Source organism: Mustela erminea, chromosome 7 (genome assembly GCF_009829155.1).
Source record: "Mustela erminea isolate mMusErm1 chromosome 7, mMusErm1.Pri, whole genome shotgun sequence".
Classification (NCBI taxonomy): domain Eukaryota; kingdom Metazoa; phylum Chordata; class Mammalia; order Carnivora; family Mustelidae; genus Mustela; species Mustela erminea.
Window position 1 is genome coordinate 103,829,798 of NC_045620.1, and position 19,574 is coordinate 103,849,371.

Genomic DNA, 19,574 nt, shown 5'->3' on the forward strand with positions numbered 1-19,574 from the left:
AAATGACTCACTAAACTGTTTATTATCGTGTAATTGGGAGTGACTTCAGAACTGGATTTAGCCTTTCATAGCCACCCTGAAAGAGGGAATAAAGGTGTGGACTAGCTACTTGTCCCTTGAACAACGCAGGGGTTAATGGTGCCCACCCTCTGTCCCATGCAATTGAAAATGCATGTCTAACTTTAGACTCCCCCCAAACATAACTGCTGATAGCCTAGTGTTGAGCAGGAGCCTTACCAATAACATAGACCGTAGATTAACAATTACTTTGTATGTTACATGTATTATATACAGCATTAAAACAATAAAGAAAGCTAGAGAAAAGAACATGTTATGAAGAATATCATAAGGAAGAGGAAATACACTATAGTACTGGACGGTGTTTATAAAAAAAGAAAAATACCCCAAAACATCCGTATGTAAGTAGACTTGAGTGGGCAAACCAATGCTATTCAAGGGTTAACTCTAACTAAAGAAGTAATTTTTAAATAGAGAACTTGGACCCCAAGCTCTGAAATTAAGAGAAATGGAATTCAAACACTTGGAATTCTTATGCTCAGAAGTAGGCACTAGCCATTTTTTAACAACTTATGTGTATTCCAGGATGGACAAATAAGTCAACATACTGTAGACAATCAGAGTCCAGGTTGGCGCCACAAGGCACTGGAATTACACCCAGAAAATGAAGCAAAAATAGAGTAACACTTGTGGAAGCCTTCAGTAAGCATTTATGCTCTTTTATTATTTTTATTTTTACTTCTATGCCATATTTATTTTGAAATAATTTTAGACTTACCTAAAGTCTCAACTATAACAGATAGTTCCTGTGTACTCTTGCCCTAGCTTTCCTTAACAGTATCACTGCACATAACCATGGCATAGTTTTCCAAACCCAAAATGAATGATAATGCTATGATATTAACAAATCTAAAGTTATATTTGGATATTTCTGAATTTTACACTAATCCAGGGGAGGTCTGTTCCTGGTGTCATGGGGAAGAGGCGGATGGTCTTTCCTTAGGGATCAGCCAGGCTGAGAGCTGAGGGGGAGAGTCAGTGTGGAACCATCTATGAGCCACCTCAGCCATGTTGTTCTGGCCACTGTTTATCCACTGAAAGCAACTCTGGTCAGGATTTGGGTCTAGACCGTTAGGATCTTCCTGACCTCCTTCAAGAGCCCCCCACCCTTTTAACCGCACCCCAGCTTGGTTCTCTGAGAGAAGCAGCTGCTCTGACTGATTCCCCAGAGGAAGCAGCTGTTCAGCTGAGCAGAAGGGCTGACCCCACATGGGAGGGTTGTGTTTAGGGCCATTACAATGTGAAGGTTCCCAGTGAGTGTGCTGTTCACCCAGGTATGAGTGGTGCCTCCAGTCTCCATGCTGGTGATTGTGAGTGTGGACTCTGTCCCTGACCCACCACCACTGAATGGTCTGGGTCCCTAGGAGCCCTGTGGGACACCCTGCAGGTTGAGGATATTAGTGCAAGTTGAGGAACTCGTGCAGGTGGGTGTGTCCAATGCAGGGATGGGACTGAGACTTGCTTTTCAGGCAACGCAGACACCCCTTCCATTGCCACAGACAAGATGGTTGGAGCCCGAGTAGCACAGCTGCCCATGGGATACTGGAAGAAGAAAGAAACTTGTCATGGAAATGCAAATATGAGGTAATAATTTTGAAGTAAGGAATGAAGTACCAAAATCATATTTTCTCACAAATGTTAGATATTTTATAGACTTTAGTCAAAATTTCGAACACCTCCCCAGAATCAATTACTGAAATATCACAGTTAGTCTTCGTTCTTAATTGTCTCTGCACTGGATGAGAATAGCCATGACTGTTTCTTCCTGAATATCACTTACTGTAAAAATTATCCCCTACAGTGAACACAGATCCCCAGGGGTGGAAGGTCTGTCCCGGAAAGACCTGGATCTGGGAACCACATGAAAGCATGTCTTCAGCCTGGATGAGCAGGAGCAGAACAAAGATTCATGTCTGTATCTTAGAGGCTGTCAAGGATCACATGTGTGTCTCTCTGCAAAGGACTCTGCAGTGCAGTCAGCAGTCTAAACTTCAGCTGAAGGTCCCTGCAAGAGAAAACTCGTGGCTCAGGGACTGGTTTGTTCCCAAAAGCCTGGAGATGGTCCAACCATGGGCTCAAGTGGGGCAGGGCCAAGGACTGGGGATAAATATATAAGACTAAGCTCACTTTGTGAAGTTTCAGATACCATCTTAAGGATTATTATGAGGAGGGAAAAGAGTCACAAGATTGTGATTTTTAAATTGGGTATAGAGAGATGTTTCTTCTACCCATTTTTCTTTCCTGGGTGTAGTTATCATTATACATCTAACCAAAAATATTCTTCCTCGTTGTTTTAGTCATTGGCAGTCTGGGTCCACAGTTCCTGAGAAGCTGAGATGCCAGACCACGCCAGTTCTGTGTCGCATTCAGGAAGTGACTGCCAATGTGAGCAAATGTGAGTGTGATTTACTGGTCTCCAAAACCATGAGCACCAGCCTGGGCAGCAGCTGCAGGTTTGCACTTTGTCATGCTTGCCTGAATGGGGTGCCTTGATCTATGTCCTCTGGAAGCTCATCACTGACTGGACCACACTCCAGAGATCTAGTCTTCTTTCCTTTATTGGACAAACCTTCCCACTCACTATTCCCCTTCATGTGTATTTTCTGTGTGAGTCAATTCTCCAGACTTTCATTGTGCTTGAAACATTTTGTCATAAAAGGAACCAGTTTAAGTGCCAGTTACCCTTTGATTAGATCATTTTGAGTCTTTCTAAATATGAAATGCCATAGGGCCATAGATAGAGTCAGCTGTATAATGGGCAGTAGGAGGAACTATAAAACTATTGTATCAGGGACGCCTGGGTGGCTCAGTTGGTTAAGCAGCTGCCTTCAGCTCAGGTCATGATCCCAGCATCGTGGGATCAAGTCCCACATCGGGCTCCTTGCTCGGCGGGGAGCCTGCTTCTCCCTCTGCCTCTGCCTGCCATTCTGTCTGCCTGTGCTCGCTCTCTCTCCCTCTCTCTCTCTCTCTGATAAATAAATAAAAAAATCTTAAAAAAAAAAAAACCTATTGTATCATTAAAAGGCTAAACTCTGAAATGGAATGAAAAAGTGATGGTGATGATGATGATGATGACGGTGACCTAAATTAGTCCGGACTCTCCGCCATTAGTACCAGATAAACCCAGATTCCTCTCTGGGGTCACTTGGTGCAGGTGTCCCCTCTTGTGGCCATGTGTGGAGAGACACTCTGGGGTACTTCCTGTTTAATTGAGTGTCATTTCCAGGGGACAATGTACTTTTTCTTATACAATTTCAAACATGCTTTATTTCTGATGCCTGTGACAAATCATAATTAGTTTCCAGGTACCATACCAGAGAGTGGGAACATTATATAGGAGATGTAGTTTTCAGTTAGATGTCAATGCTCTATGAACTGGTCTTTCTTCACCACATCTGGGACTCAAGGCCATTCAATAGTTTGGTGCTCAAGACTCTCTAATTAGCAATGGAGTCCCTATGGTGTGATCAGGTTTGGGGTTCCCAGCGACTGAGATTATATCACCTTCTGTTATATTCTCTGGTTGTAACCTGTGGTGTGGTTTCCTTCTTGTTTGTCCCACTGGCCTCCTCTCCCTCACATACCTGGGATGTACTGAGAGCACAGAATGATGGCTGCCCACAATACCCATCTTCAAGCTCTCTTGGATTAGATCCTAGCTTTGCTTTGTTTAGTCATCTCACAGGAGATGGTGCCCAGGGATGATCACGGAGTGGAGGACAACTTCTTCTATCTTCTCTACACTGGGTGCATCCTGGTTTTGGTAGAGGATTAAGTCAAAAAGTATGAGAAGAGTCAAATGAGTCCTTCAAACTGTATTGAACATAATACATTTGGAAGCCTGGGAGCTGCGCCTTCGTGCGTTCCTTTGCTCCCTGGTTCCACCAAAGACAAGAAGTCTGCATTATTCAGGGCTTTGCAAGTGTCCTTTGCTTATGTCCCTCTATCACTGGGCTGTTTTACTTCCTCCACAATGTTCTTTCAATCCTTTATCTGGCCCCAATTTCTCACAATGTTTGGCCTGAAAATGAATGAGTGCTCTTACTTTCCATCTGATGATCATGTTCCCTGCAATTCGTGAAGTAACAATCTGGTATTTTTAAATCAGTGCACATCCAACTCTTTTCTTAGAAAGATTTTCTTTCCTTGTTTATAACAGATTTCCACCTGGCTTGTCGAAACTTCCACCAGATCACTTGCTAGAGCAGCTCAGTGCTCACACACATTCTCTCTGATCTCTGAATTTCTCTCTAAAACAAGGAAAACAACTGCACTTCCCTCATCCTGGTTGATAACATTTATTTATGTTTTTGAATGTGTGTACAGTTAATGTGATTCCCGAAGTCAGAGATACACAAAAACAAAGGTTATGATCCGAGATAGGTCACATTCCTGTCCCTTCTATTTCATAGCCATACCACCCCTGTAGGCAACAATCTCACTCTGGTTTATCCTCACAGATTTTTTTTTTGTTTGTTGTTTGTTTTGTTTTTCTTTTCTTCCACCTTGTAAGGAATGTAGGATAATACAGAGAATTGTTTGCACTTTGCTTTTTTCATTTAAAAATAAATCCTGGAAGTCACTCCGTATCAGTTCATAGAAATCCTCTTTTTCACGGATAAAATGTATCCCATTGTGTGGTGGGTCATAGTTTTTTCAACCACACTTTTATGTGAGGGAGATTAGTTTCTTGACAGTATTTTTGCAAACAATTACAAACAGTGCTGCAGGGAATAACTTTGTACATCACATTTGTAAGTGTATCTCCAGGAATTCCTAGAAATGGAATTATAGGTCAAATGGTCAACACACAGGTAATTTTGTTACTACTGTCATATTCTTCTCTGAAGATACAGTATTCACTTCCATCCCCAGGAGCTATAAATGAGGTGTGTGTTTCCCCACAACTTTATCTAAATATGTGCTTCGTGTGTTCTTAATTTTCTCAGATCTGATAGATGAGAAACACCATCTCAAAATAGTTATGATTTGCATTGTCTAATAATCAGTGAGATTGAACATACTATGTATACTTAAAAGTTATTTTTATGTCTTTTTTTCAATTCTCTGTTCTTTTTTTTCACGTTTCTACATAGATTTTGATTCTTTGCCATAATTATTTTTAAAAGTTCTTATAGTTGAGAATATTGATGTTTATTTATATATAATATATTAAAAATAGTTCACTGTAGTCTTCAGTTGTCTTTTGATTTAGTTTAATTTGTAATATTTTATCATGCAATTTTGAGTATCTTTATATAATCTTTTCCATAACAATTCACATAGCACTGATTTGGTGTGTGGTTGCAGGACTGGTTCATTCTTTTCCTAAGTACATTTTTAAATTTTGTATTATTTTCATACACTGTGAGTATTCTAGAGAGTAATGGCATGTGTTTTTGGCTTGTCCTGTCTTTATATGCCTTTGTACCTGAACATATTCCAGAAAATGCATTCATCTTCAAAACTCTAACTTAAATTAGTTAGAAGTACAAAGGTACAAAACTTTGTACCTTCTGAGCATTTGTGTCCATGTTTCATTTGGATATATAATTTAATTCTACATCATTGTAAATACCACAAGATATCATTATTGTAGACAGTCAAAATTACTGTAGACTTTCCCACATATATACCCCTTGTACTGTTCTTCACTCCTTTTCAATCTCCGAACTTATGTCTGGACTTCATTTTCTTCTCTCTAAAAGTCCTTGTAGGATTTCTATTCATGTTGGTCTTCTGATGATTCAATTTGTACATTTTTGTTTTTGTAAAATGTATTTATTTTGTCTTCCATTGTAAAGTATATTCCTGTATAGAATCCTTAATTGGCAGATACTTTCTTCCTACACCTTCAAAATTTATTTTATTTATTTTATTTTATTTCATTTTGTCTCCCGCCATCTAATGTTAAGAGCTATATGGTTTTCTTGTTGTTGCTCTTTTAAAGATAATTTACCTTATTTTCTAAGAATTACATTTACCCTCTCTGTTTTTTATCTCTTTCCCCATTTTGTATGTGTTTTCTCAGCACCGGTAATAAGATGGGCCTTGGTATCATTTCGAAGGGACATTTACCTTATTAAGAGTTCACAGAATTCCTTCAATCTGTGATCAGTTTTAGAAGTTCCTCAGTCACTACCTCTTTGAATCTTGCCACTGCCTATACTCTCCTCTCTACTTCGTGAACTTCAGTTATAAATACATTGGACTTTTCCCCCCCTGGTGTATCCATTTTGCCTTTTATGACCTTTTGTATGTCTTCCACTGATTTGATATTCCAACCTTACTCTGTATCATCTTCCTGTTTACCATTTCTCTTTTCAGTTCTGATAAATCTACTGTTAAACTCATCTGTTGAGTTCTTGACTTGGATTATTATTTTTGAATTTCTGTTTGGTTACTTTTAATCATTTCAGGCTGTCTATTAGAATTCTCAATCTTTCAGTGAATGCATTAAGCCTCTAACATCCTCTTACCTCATAGTTGCAACTTTGAGGGCAGAAATCTATTTCTCTTGCCTGTTTATTTTCCTCCTGTACTTATTGATGGAAAACCAGACGGTGTTCTATATACTTACTACTTATGTAGATTTATACATGTATTTGCTGAGAAACATTTTAATGATTTTAGGCTCCAGAATGATTTTTATCAGGACACTTGGGTGGCTCAGTCGGTTAAGCGTCTGCCTTCGGCTCAAGTCATGATCCCACGGTCCTGGATCGAAGCTTACATTGGGCTCCCTGCTCAGCAGGGAGCCTGCTTCTCCCTCTCCCTATGCCTGCCTCTCTACCTGCCGCATGCTTGCTCTCTCTCTCACTCTTTGTGTCAAATAAATAAATTTAAAAATAAAAATAAAAGAATGATTTTTATCATGCAGAAAGAAATGACATTTGATTCTGGCAGCCTGAAGTGCTATTGGATGCTGTGTAATCTCTATCCAATCAAGGATTGCACTGTCCCTGAGTCTGGGGTTAGCACTGGCGATGATGCCCTGTTGGCTCTTCCCAGTCCTTCCAGCCCCCCAGGGTGTAGCCCTGCTGCAATTCCAACTGCAGTCTTCAGACTTTGCCAGAATCTTTCCTTCTCTTTGGTCCTTGAGGTTAATTTTCATCTCTGACCGTGTGATATTGTTGGAAACTTTGTTCAGTGCTGGGACTTCTCAGCCTTTTCTTTATTCCAGACTCTATGCTTCTAATGACCTGTTACTAATCCCAACTCTGCTCATTAGCCAAGGAAGAGCAAAGAAAGAAAAGTGGGGCTCAACTCTATGGGCTTTTCTTCTTTTCCTGTTTTCTTCAGTATTATGTTTTATGGTTTTTCCATGGAGGTGAGACGGACCCCTTTTCCAGTTAAGAAGCATTAAGTTGAGACTGACGGACTCCATGTACCAAAAGAATTGAGAGGGTGTTTTTACTCATACAAGGGGCTCCTGGGGAGAGCAGGCTAGGCAGGTTACCTTCCATGAGACAGAATGTTGAGTGTTTATCATTGCTGGGGACTGGGATGGGGGAAGCTTCCTTGCTGGGGCATGAAATTTTCCAGCAAATACACAGATTTAGGCTGAAGGGAAGATAAAATGGACATGTTCCCAATATCAAGACTTTTAATCCTTGGACATAATACGGTTTTCCATTTACCTAGGTTTTGTTTTCTTTGAATAATATTCTGTTAATAATTATTGCTAATTATTTTGTTGTTTTTCCTAAATATATTAGATGTTTTTGAGGCACTTCTAAATAATGGGTTTTCTAATTTTATTTTTAAGCATTTATTTCCTTTATACAGAAATCACACGGTTCTTTGCATGCTGTCTTTGAATTCAGCGATAACTTATTTCTTTTGTTGTTGTTAGTAGTTTCTTTGTAAATTATTTTGAATTTTGTCAGCATACAATCTTTTCATCTTTGAATTATGATATTTTTCATTCTTCCTTTCCAATCCTTTGTTGTCCTTGTTGTTGTCTTATTACACCATCCAGGACCTTTAGAGATGTCCTTTCCTATGAATCTGATCTGATGCCATTGGTGGTGAAATTGTTCCTGAACTGGGGGTGCAGCTAAGTCCAAGGAAGAATCCAGTAATCAGAGCCCAAGTCTTGTGATGGAGTTAGTTTTCTGAACCTCAGGATTTCCCAATAGAACAGAGATGCTGAGACTGAGGAAGCACTACAGCAGCTGCTTATAAAGGAAGCACCTGGTAAAATGAATCATTGAGGTCCTAACAGAGGTTTTTGTCTTATGTTGAATCACTGTGGGTACCCGATATTATACTGATGACAGTGATAAACTGCAGCATCTTCACGTTCCAGGTTGCTGATGGTGAGGGTAAAGTCTGTCCCAGACCCACTGCCGCTGAACCGGGCTGGGATGTCCGTGGCCCTGTTGGATGCACCATAGATGAGGAGCCTGGGAGCCTGTCCAGGTTTTTGCTGGTACCAGGCTACGTAGCTGCTAGCACTCTGACTGGCTCTGCAGTTGAGAGTGGCTTTTTCTCCTGGAGACAAAGACAGCAAGGCTGGAGACTGCGTCAACACGATTTCTCCAGTGGCACCTGAGATTGGAAATAAAACAGAAAAGTCAGCCGCATAAACATCTTAACCACTGTCTTCTGGTTTGTTCCTCTGTATTGAGCTTGAGTTATTGTGCTTGCTGAGTCAAGGTGCCAAGTGATAAGAACAAACAACACAGTTTTCACTGATACGCAGAATCATCCCATTTTCCTCTCACCTGGGAGCCAGAGGGACAGGAGGCAGAGGAGCTGAGCTGGGGATATCATGGTTCACTCCGTGCCTTAACTGAGGCAGATCTCCCCCAGGACACTGACCCAGGTATTGATATGGGCTCTGGACAGCAGAGTGGGCTGGGAACAACATGCAAAGCAGGTGGGGAGGGGCATCTGGGCTTCCAGTTGCAGAGACCATTCACTTCCTCTTCCCTGAAGTTGAACAACCCATCCCCAGGTGGTTATGATAGAAGATGCCTAGAGCTCAATCCAAGGGAAGAATTTCTGACCTGTGCTCACAACATTGATTCCTATGTCCTCCTACCCCATTATTCACCTAGATTCAGCGAGATGGTGTTTGGTGCAAGAATGCTGGAAGCGGAAGAGAGGCTGGTGGTCTTATTATGTTCTTTCCATTCTCAATGTGCATGGACGTCTTAGTGCATCACTGGATTGGATTGGATTGAGGGGGTGATCAGAAATTTATCTTCCAGGGGCGCCTGGGTGGCTCAGTGGGTTAAGCCGCTGCCTTCGGCTCAGGTCATGATCTCAGGGTCCTGGGATCGAGTCCCACATCGGGTTCTCTGCTCCGCGGGGAGCCTGCTTCCTCCTCTCTCTCTCTCTGCCTGCCTCTCTGCCTACTTGTGATCTCTCTGTGTCAAATGAATAAATAAAAAATCTTTAAAAAAAAAAAAAAAGAAATTTATCTTCCAGGAATGCCTGGGTGGCTCAGTTGGTTAAGCATCTGCCTCTGGCTCAGGTCATGATCCCAGGATTCTGGGATGGAGCCTTACATAGGCTGTGCTTGCTTTCTCTCTCTCAAACAAATAAATAAAATCTTTTAAAAAAAAAAAAGAGAGAGAGATTTATCTTGCAGAGGGACCTTTTCTTTGTTCCTAAGTGATCTCAATAGTAGTGAAAAATCACTTGAAAACAAGTCAACAATTGACTTGTTCGATTGTTTTTGAACAATATTCTCAGCAAGACACAAATAATGGAAAAACACCTTATTCTCATAAAGTATCTATTCAATATATTCAACATTCAATATTCAATATTCAATAATATCCCATATAAACATCATACTCAGTGGTAAAATTATTGAACATTTTATTCCTTGTATTGTTAAAGAGACTGAAATGTCCACTCTCATCACTTCTGTTCAAAATGATACTGCAGGTCCTAGACAGTGCAATAAGGAAAAATAAAACAGGAAGAAGAAAGGCAAAGTTACAAAATACAGAAAGGAAGAAGCAAAATATCTTTATTTGTTGATAACAAAATGCATACATAAATTCTTAGAGAACCTTCAAATAAACCACTAGAAATAATTTAACCAGGTGTCCACATACAATGTCAATACATAAATATCTTTTGTGGATTAAGGGAAATTTAATTAAATAGATTTTTTCCATGCTCAAAGAATGGAAAACTTGATATTTTTAAGATTTCATTTTCCCTCAATTTGACATATAGACTCAATGCAATCCAATTAAAATCTCCCAGAAAGTGAAAAAGGCAATTCCAGAATTTACATGCAAATTCAAAGGACCTAGAATAGTTAAGAAGATCTTAAAGGAAAAAAATAAAGTCTGAAGACTACAGTACCCAGATTTCCAGACTTCTTATAAAGCTACAGTGATTAAGACAGTTACTGTAGTTACAAAGATAGACAAATAAAAATATGGAAGAGAACAAAAAGTCCAGACAAAGACTCCATATACATAATGATTTGATTTCTAACAAAGGCATTCAAGTGAGGTATAATTTGCTTTTTGTGTTTTGTTTGTTTATTGTTGTTGTTACAAAGAATGGTAAGGTGCTATTGGATATTGAAATAAGAATAAACTGAGAAATCAAAAAAAGTTTTGACCCATCTAATACCAGGCAAAATTATGAATTATAGGTAGACCACTCTCTATGAGCGAGAGGTAAAAATAATGATGCCTGACGAAACTATAGAAGAATATTGTTAGGCTCTGAAGAGAGGCAGAAACTTATTGAATGGGACAAACATAAACATAGAAAAAGAACACTTGATCAATCTATTCTATAATCAAGAATTCCAAATCATATGTATGTGTGTGGACATGTATATATAAACACAGGAAAGCTTACTCCATAGCATTGGTCAACAGGGAAATGCTAATTTGAAAGATGATACCACTAAAGCATAGTTTTATTTTTTAATTTTTCTTTCCTTTTTTATTATTGAGATGAAATTCACATAACAAATCAACTTTTATTTGTTTATTATATTTATATGTTATGTTAGTCACCATACAGTACGTCATTAGTTTTTGATGTAGGGTTCCATGATTCATCCCTTGGCTATAACACCCAGTACTCATTGCAATACATGTCCTCCTTAATACCCATAACCAGGCTCACCCATCCTCCCATGCCCCTCCCCTCTAAAACTCTCAGCTTGTTTTCCAGAGTCCATAATCTCTCACAGTTCATCTCCCCTTCTGGTCTCTCCTCCTTCATTTATCCCTTCCTTCCTCTTTGGTCCTCTATGCTATTCCTTATGTTCTACATATAAGTGAAACTCTATGATAATTGTCTTTCTCTGCTTGACTTATTTCGCTTAGCATAATCCCCTCCAGTTCCATCCATGTTGAAGCAAACGGTGTGTATTCATCCTATCTGGTGATTGAGTAGTAGAAACCATCATATATATGGACCATTCATCTGTGGAATGGCATCTTAGCTCCTTCCACAGTTTGGCTATTTTGGACATTGCTGCTATGAGCATTGGGGTGCATGTCCCCCTTCTTTTCACTATGTCTGTATCTTTGTGGAAAATATCCAGTAGTGCAATTGCAGGGTCATAGGGAAGCTCTATTTTTAATTTCTTAAGGAATCTCCACACTGTTTTCCCAAGAGTCTGACCCAACTTGCATTCCCACCAACCGTGTAAGAGGGTTCCCTTTTCTCTACACCCTCTCCAACCCTTGTTGTTTCTTGTCTTGTCCACTTTTGCCATTCTAAATGGTGTAAGGTGGTATCGCAATGTGGTTTTGATTTGAATTTCCCTGATGGCTAATGATGATGATGAACATTTTTTAATGTGTCTGTTAGTTATTTGTATGTTTTCTTTGGAGAAGTGTCTATCAATACAGTTGTGTGTTGTTGGTTTTTTTAAAGTCTGACAATAAGGGGCGCCTGGGTGGCTCAGTGGGTTAAAGTCTCTGCCTTCAGCTCAGGTCATGATCCCCATGTCCTGGGATGAAGCCCCGCATAGGATTCCCTGCTCAGCAAGGAGCCTGTCTCCTCCTCTCTCTCTGCCTGCCTCTCTGCCTACTTGTGATCTCTCTTTGTCAAATAAATAAACAAAATCTTAAAAAAAAAAAAAAAGTCTGACAATAAGTGGACAGTATTTACAGCTACTGAAACTTTTATTACATGGCTGGTTGAATGTAAACATGTTCACCATTTCGATAAAGTGGTATTTAGTAAAGCCAAGCCTATGCCAACCCTGTGACTCAGGACTTCCATTTCTAGGAATATACCCAAGGGAGGTAGGTGCATAAATCCACAACTGACAGATACATGAATGTTCCAATAAAACTTTATTAATAAAAACTGATGGGGCATATGGGAGGCAGAGTCGGTTAAGTGCTGGACTCCTGGCTTCGGCTCAGGTCATGATCTCAGGGTTCTGTGATTGAGCCCCATTTTGGGCTCAGGGCTCAGGCAGAGTCTGCTAAGCTTTCTCTCTCTCTCTCCCTCTGTTTCTCCCCTACCTGCCACCTGTGCATGCACGTGCATGGGCACTCACTTTCTCTTTTTCTTTTTCAAATAAATTAATCTTTAAAAAACAAAAACAACAAAATAAAAACAGAACAAAGTGTTAAATAAAAACGAATAAATTGTGATCTATTTGAATAATAAAATCATTCTGCAATAAAAAGGAACAAACTACTGCCACACTAATGATGTAGATGACACACAAAAATATGTTGCTGGAGAGAAACGGGACAACAAACAGTACACAGTGTGTGGCCACTTGTGATGAAATAAAAGAACTGGGAAAATCAGATACATTTTGGTTGAAAACAGAACAGTGGGGGCCTCTGGTGGTGGTGGTGGAAGAAATGTGGACTTGACAGAAGAAGCATGAGGAGACTGGGATGTTGGAGACAGCCTCCATCTGCATGTGTGTAGTGGCTATAGGGGAGCTGTCTGTGTTTATGTTTATCCACTTACACACTTCATAGTCACTTTCCACACACTTTACTGTGTCTATGTCTATCTACTCGTTTTATATGAGTGGATTAGCTAATAAGTAGGAATTAGAGAGTCAGAGTATCCGATTCTTCTCCCACCTTCTTCCCTGTTGGCACTGGTCCCTTGAGCAACCTGAGCTATGAGAACCTCTGATTTCTTATCTCCACAGGAGAATTGTGAGAATAGTGGCACTAGATGGTTAAGTCCTTAATACACTACTTACACATCGTAAAGCCCACAGATTTCTGTAAATTGCAAATGGCAATATAATTGGTGTTCTGTTGTTTTATTTCATTGACTACAGACTCTTTTTTTTTTTTTCCTAACCCAGTTCTTAGCCTTTAATAAACACCTCCTCTACAGAAGCTATTCAAAAACCATGCTAATGATAAACCTTTTGCAGGCTCTACCTAGGAATCTCATTTTAGAATGAATGGTTGGTTTCATGTTGCCGAGAAAGTTTTTACAAAACTCAAATTCCTTGCAGGCCTGTTCCTGGAGCCCTGAAACCCTGAAATTGAATTGCTTGCCTTTGAATAGTGAACACCACATGTAATGCTTGGAGTTTACTTACTGTGTTGATTTCCATTCTTTCCAGATGTCCTTGACTACAGCAATGATGTGACATCAGGCCATCATAATTCTCTGATAAATATAAGACCTGCCCCTCAAGGTAATGAGTAATAAACCTTATCTTCCCAAATTCCCTGAAGGAAATCAGTTGTCATAGATATCTATGCTCTCATGTTTACTGCAACATTATTCATACTAACAAAGATATGGAAACAAACAACCATCAGTGAATGAATGGATAAGGACGTTGTGGTATATGAAATATTATTCAGCCATGACAAAGAATGACATCCTGCCATTTGCAAACAATTGGATGGATCTTGAGGTCATTATTGCTAAGGGAGAGAAGTCAGAGAAAGACAACTATTCTATGATATCATTTGTATGTAGAACCTAAAAGAACTGAACTCAAAAAACAGAGTGGAATGGTGTGTCCAGATACTAGGGGAGTAAGGTGGGAAACTTGAGGAAATGTTGCTTAAGAGTATGACCAAGTTAAAAGTAACATGGCCAGTGGTTTTATCAACTCAGAAATTTACTCAGGAATAGGAGAGGATAAGAATCCTATGACAAATATTAGGCAAGTTAAAGGAGAAAAGAGGTCATTTTTAATTAGGGTTTAGGGGGAGGGTTTCTCTTGACCAAAATCTCATTGGGGAACAACAAGAGTCCCATTGGCTACAAGCCGTGGTTCCTCCTGTGTGGTTTCCCACCCTGGGGAAGGGAGGGATTTTCCTTCATCTTTTTTTAAAGCAGGGGATAAAATTCGTGTGTGAAAATTTTCTGCCTTGTCAAAACAATTCTTTTTATTTCCTTTCAGCTGTATTAGATTTTATTGTTTTTTTTAAGATTTTATTTATTTAATTATTTGACACACAGAGAGAGAGAGAGAGAGAGATCATAAATAGGCAGAGAGGCAGGCAGAGAGAGAGAGAGAGAGGGAAGCAGGATCCCCGCTGTACAGGAAGCCTGATGAGGGGCTCGATTCCAGGACCCTGAGATCATGACCTGAGCCAAAGGCAGAGGCTCAACCCACTGAGCCACCCAGGCATCCCAGATTTTATTGTTTTTAAAAGATTTAATTTAAGTTCCAGTCAACTTTCTGTGTAATATTGGTTTCAGATGTACAAAATGGCAATTCCACATTTCCATACAATACCAGGTGCTCAAAACTGTCAAATAGCAATATGGATTCCACTTGTATTTCTGAGAATGGCCTCACTTGTCTGGCTTTCCTCCTGAGTTTAAATTCCAACTCTACACAAGGCAGGAGGTTCAGATGAACTTTCCTTTAGCTCTTCCCTCTGTCCTGGCTGGTGGTCAGAGCTCACCCATTCTTCCTGACAGACATGTCATGCCCAAGACTTTTTAGCTGACAAGACCGTAAAGGATGGTGCTGGGGTGCGGCTGAGGTCCTCAGGGTCCAGAACCCACAGCCTCAACTATTCCTTGAGCTCCCCATCATCTTCCTCTTATACTGACAGGGAGAATCTGCTGTGCCTCCTCCCCAGACAAGCAACACGTGTGGGCAGCTGGGCCACAACAAGCAGGGAGTTTGTATTTGGGGCTGAATCACTGTGGGAGGAACATATGTATGTTGCTCGCAGTAATAAACTCCCATATCGTCAGCCTCCACCCTGCTGATTGTCAGGGTGAAATCTGTCCCTGACCCAGGGTGAAATCTGTCCCTGATCCGCTGCCACTGAACCTGTCTGGGACCCCAGAGTGATGGTTGGAAACTGAATAGATCAGGCTCTGTGGAGACTAGCCTGGCTTCTGCTGGAACCAATGCAAATAGGCGTTTCCATTACTTTGTAGGATGCTATGAATGGTTCTGCAGGAGATGGAAGCTGTCTCTTCAGGGGTGACCTGCAGTGAGAGTGGGCTCTATGTTACTACGACATCCCCACTGGATCCTAAAGTAGGAAGAGAGAAAGCAAGGTTATGTGCAAATATTGTGAGAAATTTTCACAATTTCCCATTTGCTTTTTATTTCAGACTAAATGCTTTTTATGGGATTTTGATTTAGAACTCAAAACTTTCCAATTTCAAAAAAGAACCAGAGATTGGCAGACATAAAGTCATCTCTGGAGGTCATTTAAGCCCTTCCTATCTTCAGTGTTACAGTAGTCACCAGCGTACGCAGAGTGCCTTTTCCTTTGGGACTCTTCCTCTATCACAGATCTAAAGGTCACATGTCACATCCCAGAGGGCAAGACATATCCATCTCACAGGCAAACAGAATTTATGTGGGAAACTGTGGTGCTCTCAGAGTTCATCCTGCCCTCCCACTTCCCTTCCCCTTTGGGCACTCTGTCCTTACCTGGAAACCAGAGCATGAGGATCCCCAGAAGCTGAGCTTTGACAAGTTAAAAGGATGAGTCCTGGTAGGTCAAAACCAGTTGAGATTTGGTTTTTTATCTCAGATTGGCAAGGGAAGGTCCTCCATAGGGGACAACATGCAAATCCCCTGTGGGCACAGCCAAATGGAAAGAGCCAGCTAGAGAAGGGTATGATCTCTCAAGTGAGCAAAGTGACATTAAAGATTGAATAAAAACTAATAGAGATACAATGTATGCTGCCTAAGCAATAGGAGGGACATATTTAAATGTTCCTTCCATTTTCCTGCTAGATTTCTATATCTTCAGCTTTTTCCAGACACATTTTACTTTCTATTTTAAAAAGTTGATCCTGGGGTGCCTAGGTGGCTTGGTGGGTTGAAGCCTCTGCCTTCGGCTCAGGTCATGATCCCAGGGTCCTGGGATCGAGCCCCACATCGGGCTCTCTGATCAACGGGGAGCCTGCTTCCCCTTCTCTCTCTCTGCCTGCCTCTGCCTACTTGTGATCTCTGTCTGTCAAATAAAATCTTTAAAAAAAAAAAAAAGGTTGATCCTGAGTATACACAGCAATCTTGAGGAAGAAGAACAAAGCTGGAGGTGTCACGACCCTAGACTGCAAACTGTACTGGGCAGCTAGAGTAAACAAATTGATAAGGTATGGACACGAAAATAGACATAAAGGTCAACAGCAATCTATTTGACATTAGCCTTAGAAACTTTTTCTAGATATGTCTTTTTAGACAAGGGAAATAAAAGCAAAAATAAACCGTTGGGACTACACCAACTGAAAAACACACAGCAGAGGGAACCATCATCAAAACGAAAAGGCAACCTACTAAATGGGAGAAGATATTTGCAAATGATACATCCAAAAAGGGGCTAAAATCCAAAATATATAAGTACTATTACAACTCAACAACCAAATCCCAAATAATTGGATTGAAAGTGGATGAGAACCTGAATAGACATTTTTCAAAAGAAGATTGGGGATGGCCAACAGACACATGAAAAGATGCTCAACACCACGAATCATCAGGGAAATGCAATTCAAAACCACAATGAGATATCCACTTCCACCTATCAGAATGTCTAGTATCAAAAAGATAAGAAAGACTAAGTGTTGGTGAGGATGTGGAGAAAAAGGAGTCCCATGCACTGTTGGTGGGAATGTACATTGGTTCAACCACTGTGAAAAAGAGTAAGGTGTTTAAACAGCATGGAGTTTCCTCAAAAAATTAAAAATGGGAATATCACATACTCCAGTAATTCCACTGCTGGGTATTTATCCAAAGACAATGAAAACACCAGTTTCAAAAGATAATATGCAACCCTATGTTTACTGCAGCAGTATTTACGATAGCCAAATACAGAAGCAACCTAAGTGTCCATTGATAAATGAATGCATAAAGGAGAGGTCTTATGTACGTACAATGGAGTATTATTCAGCCATAAGCAACAATGGAATCTTGCCATCTGTGACCACATGGATGGACCTAGAGGATCGTCTGCAAAGTGAAATAAGTTAGAGAGAGAAAGCCCAATGGCGTATGATTTACTTGCATGTCAAATCTAGAAAACAAAACAAATAGACAAACAGCAAAATGTAGAACCCAGACTGATAAATACAGAGAATAAATAAGTGTCTGCCCAAGAGGAAGGAGGTGGGGAGATGGGAGAGATGGGTGAAGGGATGGGAGGTACAGACTTCCAGTTGTGGAATGAATAAGTCACGGGGAAGAAAGTACAGCCCAGGCAACAGGGTCAATGGTATCACAACAGCGTCCTATGGTGACTGATGGGAGCGACACTGCGGTGAGTAGAGAGTGACGTACAGGTTTTTGAATCACTCTGTGTGTACCTGAAGCTGACGGAACACTGCATGTCAACCAGACTTCAAGGCGTGGGTAAGTAAAAGAAAAGAAAAGGGAATTCCAAATAGGTAAAGGCAGGAAGAGAGATTGACACCATGGAGTAGCGCAAAAAGATCTCATACTGTTTTCTTATTTTAAATACTCTTAATTACATATTTCAATTTATTTTGAAATCGCTTTAGACTTAAAAGTAAAAAAAAAAAAATCTCAAAAGTATTAAGTCAGTTCTGTACACTCTCTCTCCTGCTTACCCTAATGTGAACAGCTTACATAACTTTACTGTAGTTATCTTAGCCGGGAAATTAACATTGATACAATGCTGTTAACTAATTAATAATCCATAATTGGATTCACTGATTTTTCTCTTAAGGCCCTCTTTACGTCCTAGGATAAATTCCAAGAATCTACATTGCATGTGTTGCCATGTCTCCTTACTTTCTTCCGATCTGTGACGATTATCTCAGTTTTACGTATTCTTCATGACCTTGAAACTTTTGCAGTGTGCTGGACAGCTCTTTGGGAATTTGTCCTGCTTATCAGATTTGCTTGATGTTTTCTATTGACTGGAAGAAGATTTTCCGTTTTGGCAAGAATATTGCAGAAAGAGTATAACCTCAGTGAATCATACCAGGAGTTATCTATGCCAACATTTCTGATTTCCTGGAACAATAAATAAATATGACTATTGAAATCTTTTTTTGTAACAAAGTCCTGGACAACTGTATTCAGAGGAGCTCATTTAAACATTCTCCTTATTTGGTCATATGCCGAATTTATTGGGAATAGTCTACTTCTGTCTGAGTTTACCAGTGTTTGTGCTTGTTTTTAAGATTTTAGTTATTTTTATAGCTTGCAACCCAATAGAGAATATTGAAGAAATAAATTATGTTTGCTCTTAGATGACAAATGTTTCTCTGATGGTCAATTACAACATGGATATTAACAGCCTAGAGAATGTAAAAGAGGAACAGGATTGATGAAAACACAGGACTTATGGAAAATGTGATTTATTAAAACGTGCATCAGAGCACGGCTGCAATTGTGTCAATTATTTGTTTAATACAATTAATGAATAGAATTTTGTATCACTTAACATGCTGGAGAAATAAAAGATTAAAAATTCAGGTACATTATTCACTGAGCTACTCCCAGTTAGGGAGATTGAGACACAAATCCCATGGTAGGATTGATGCTCTATCAGGATTCACAGTTAGGACACTGTTCTGACAATCTCACCTGAAGACTATGTAACCATACCTCTATTGCACTTATTTCTATAATGAGATGATTTTCCAAGGATTTTATTTCTGATCCAATCATGAGATTATGTCATTTGATGATTGTGCAGACATTGTGTACACCAGGGAGGATGGCAGAGCAGGGTCAATCAGACTTACTGGATATAGTGAATCTGACTTGGGCTTTTGGGAAAAAATACTCTCCCTGGGACCCCATCACTATCTATGACTCAGTGGAACATGCACTGAGGCTGGGAGTGTGGCAGTGAGATCAGGGCAGAGCAGATCTTTGCTCTTGGTGCCAAGGAGAGCAGGGGTCATTCCTTCAGGAATTAGCATTGCCCAGAGCTGAGGGGAAAAGAGTCAGCATGGAACCATCTGCGAGCAGCCTCAGCCATACTGTCTTGGACACCAGTAATCTAAAATAGATCTACAGATGCCTGGGATGGTCCAGCTGTGGGGTCAGTTGGTCAGACCCAGTTTGGGGGTGAGTAACGGGAGGCTGCCTTCCCACCCTG

At 40.2% G+C, this 19,574-nt stretch overlaps 1 long non-coding RNA gene across 1 annotated transcript; it reads left to right on the plus strand.

The window, feature by feature from the left end:
- Positions 1–611: 611 nt before the first annotated feature.
- On the plus strand, positions 612–8,263 carry LOC116596464. Its single transcript, XR_004288125.1, has 5 exons — positions 612–720; positions 1,548–1,662; positions 1,880–1,989; positions 2,376–2,473; positions 8,060–8,263. It is a non-coding gene; the product is annotated as an uncharacterized LOC116596464 (long non-coding RNA).
- Positions 8,264–19,574: the final 11,311 nt, after the last annotated feature.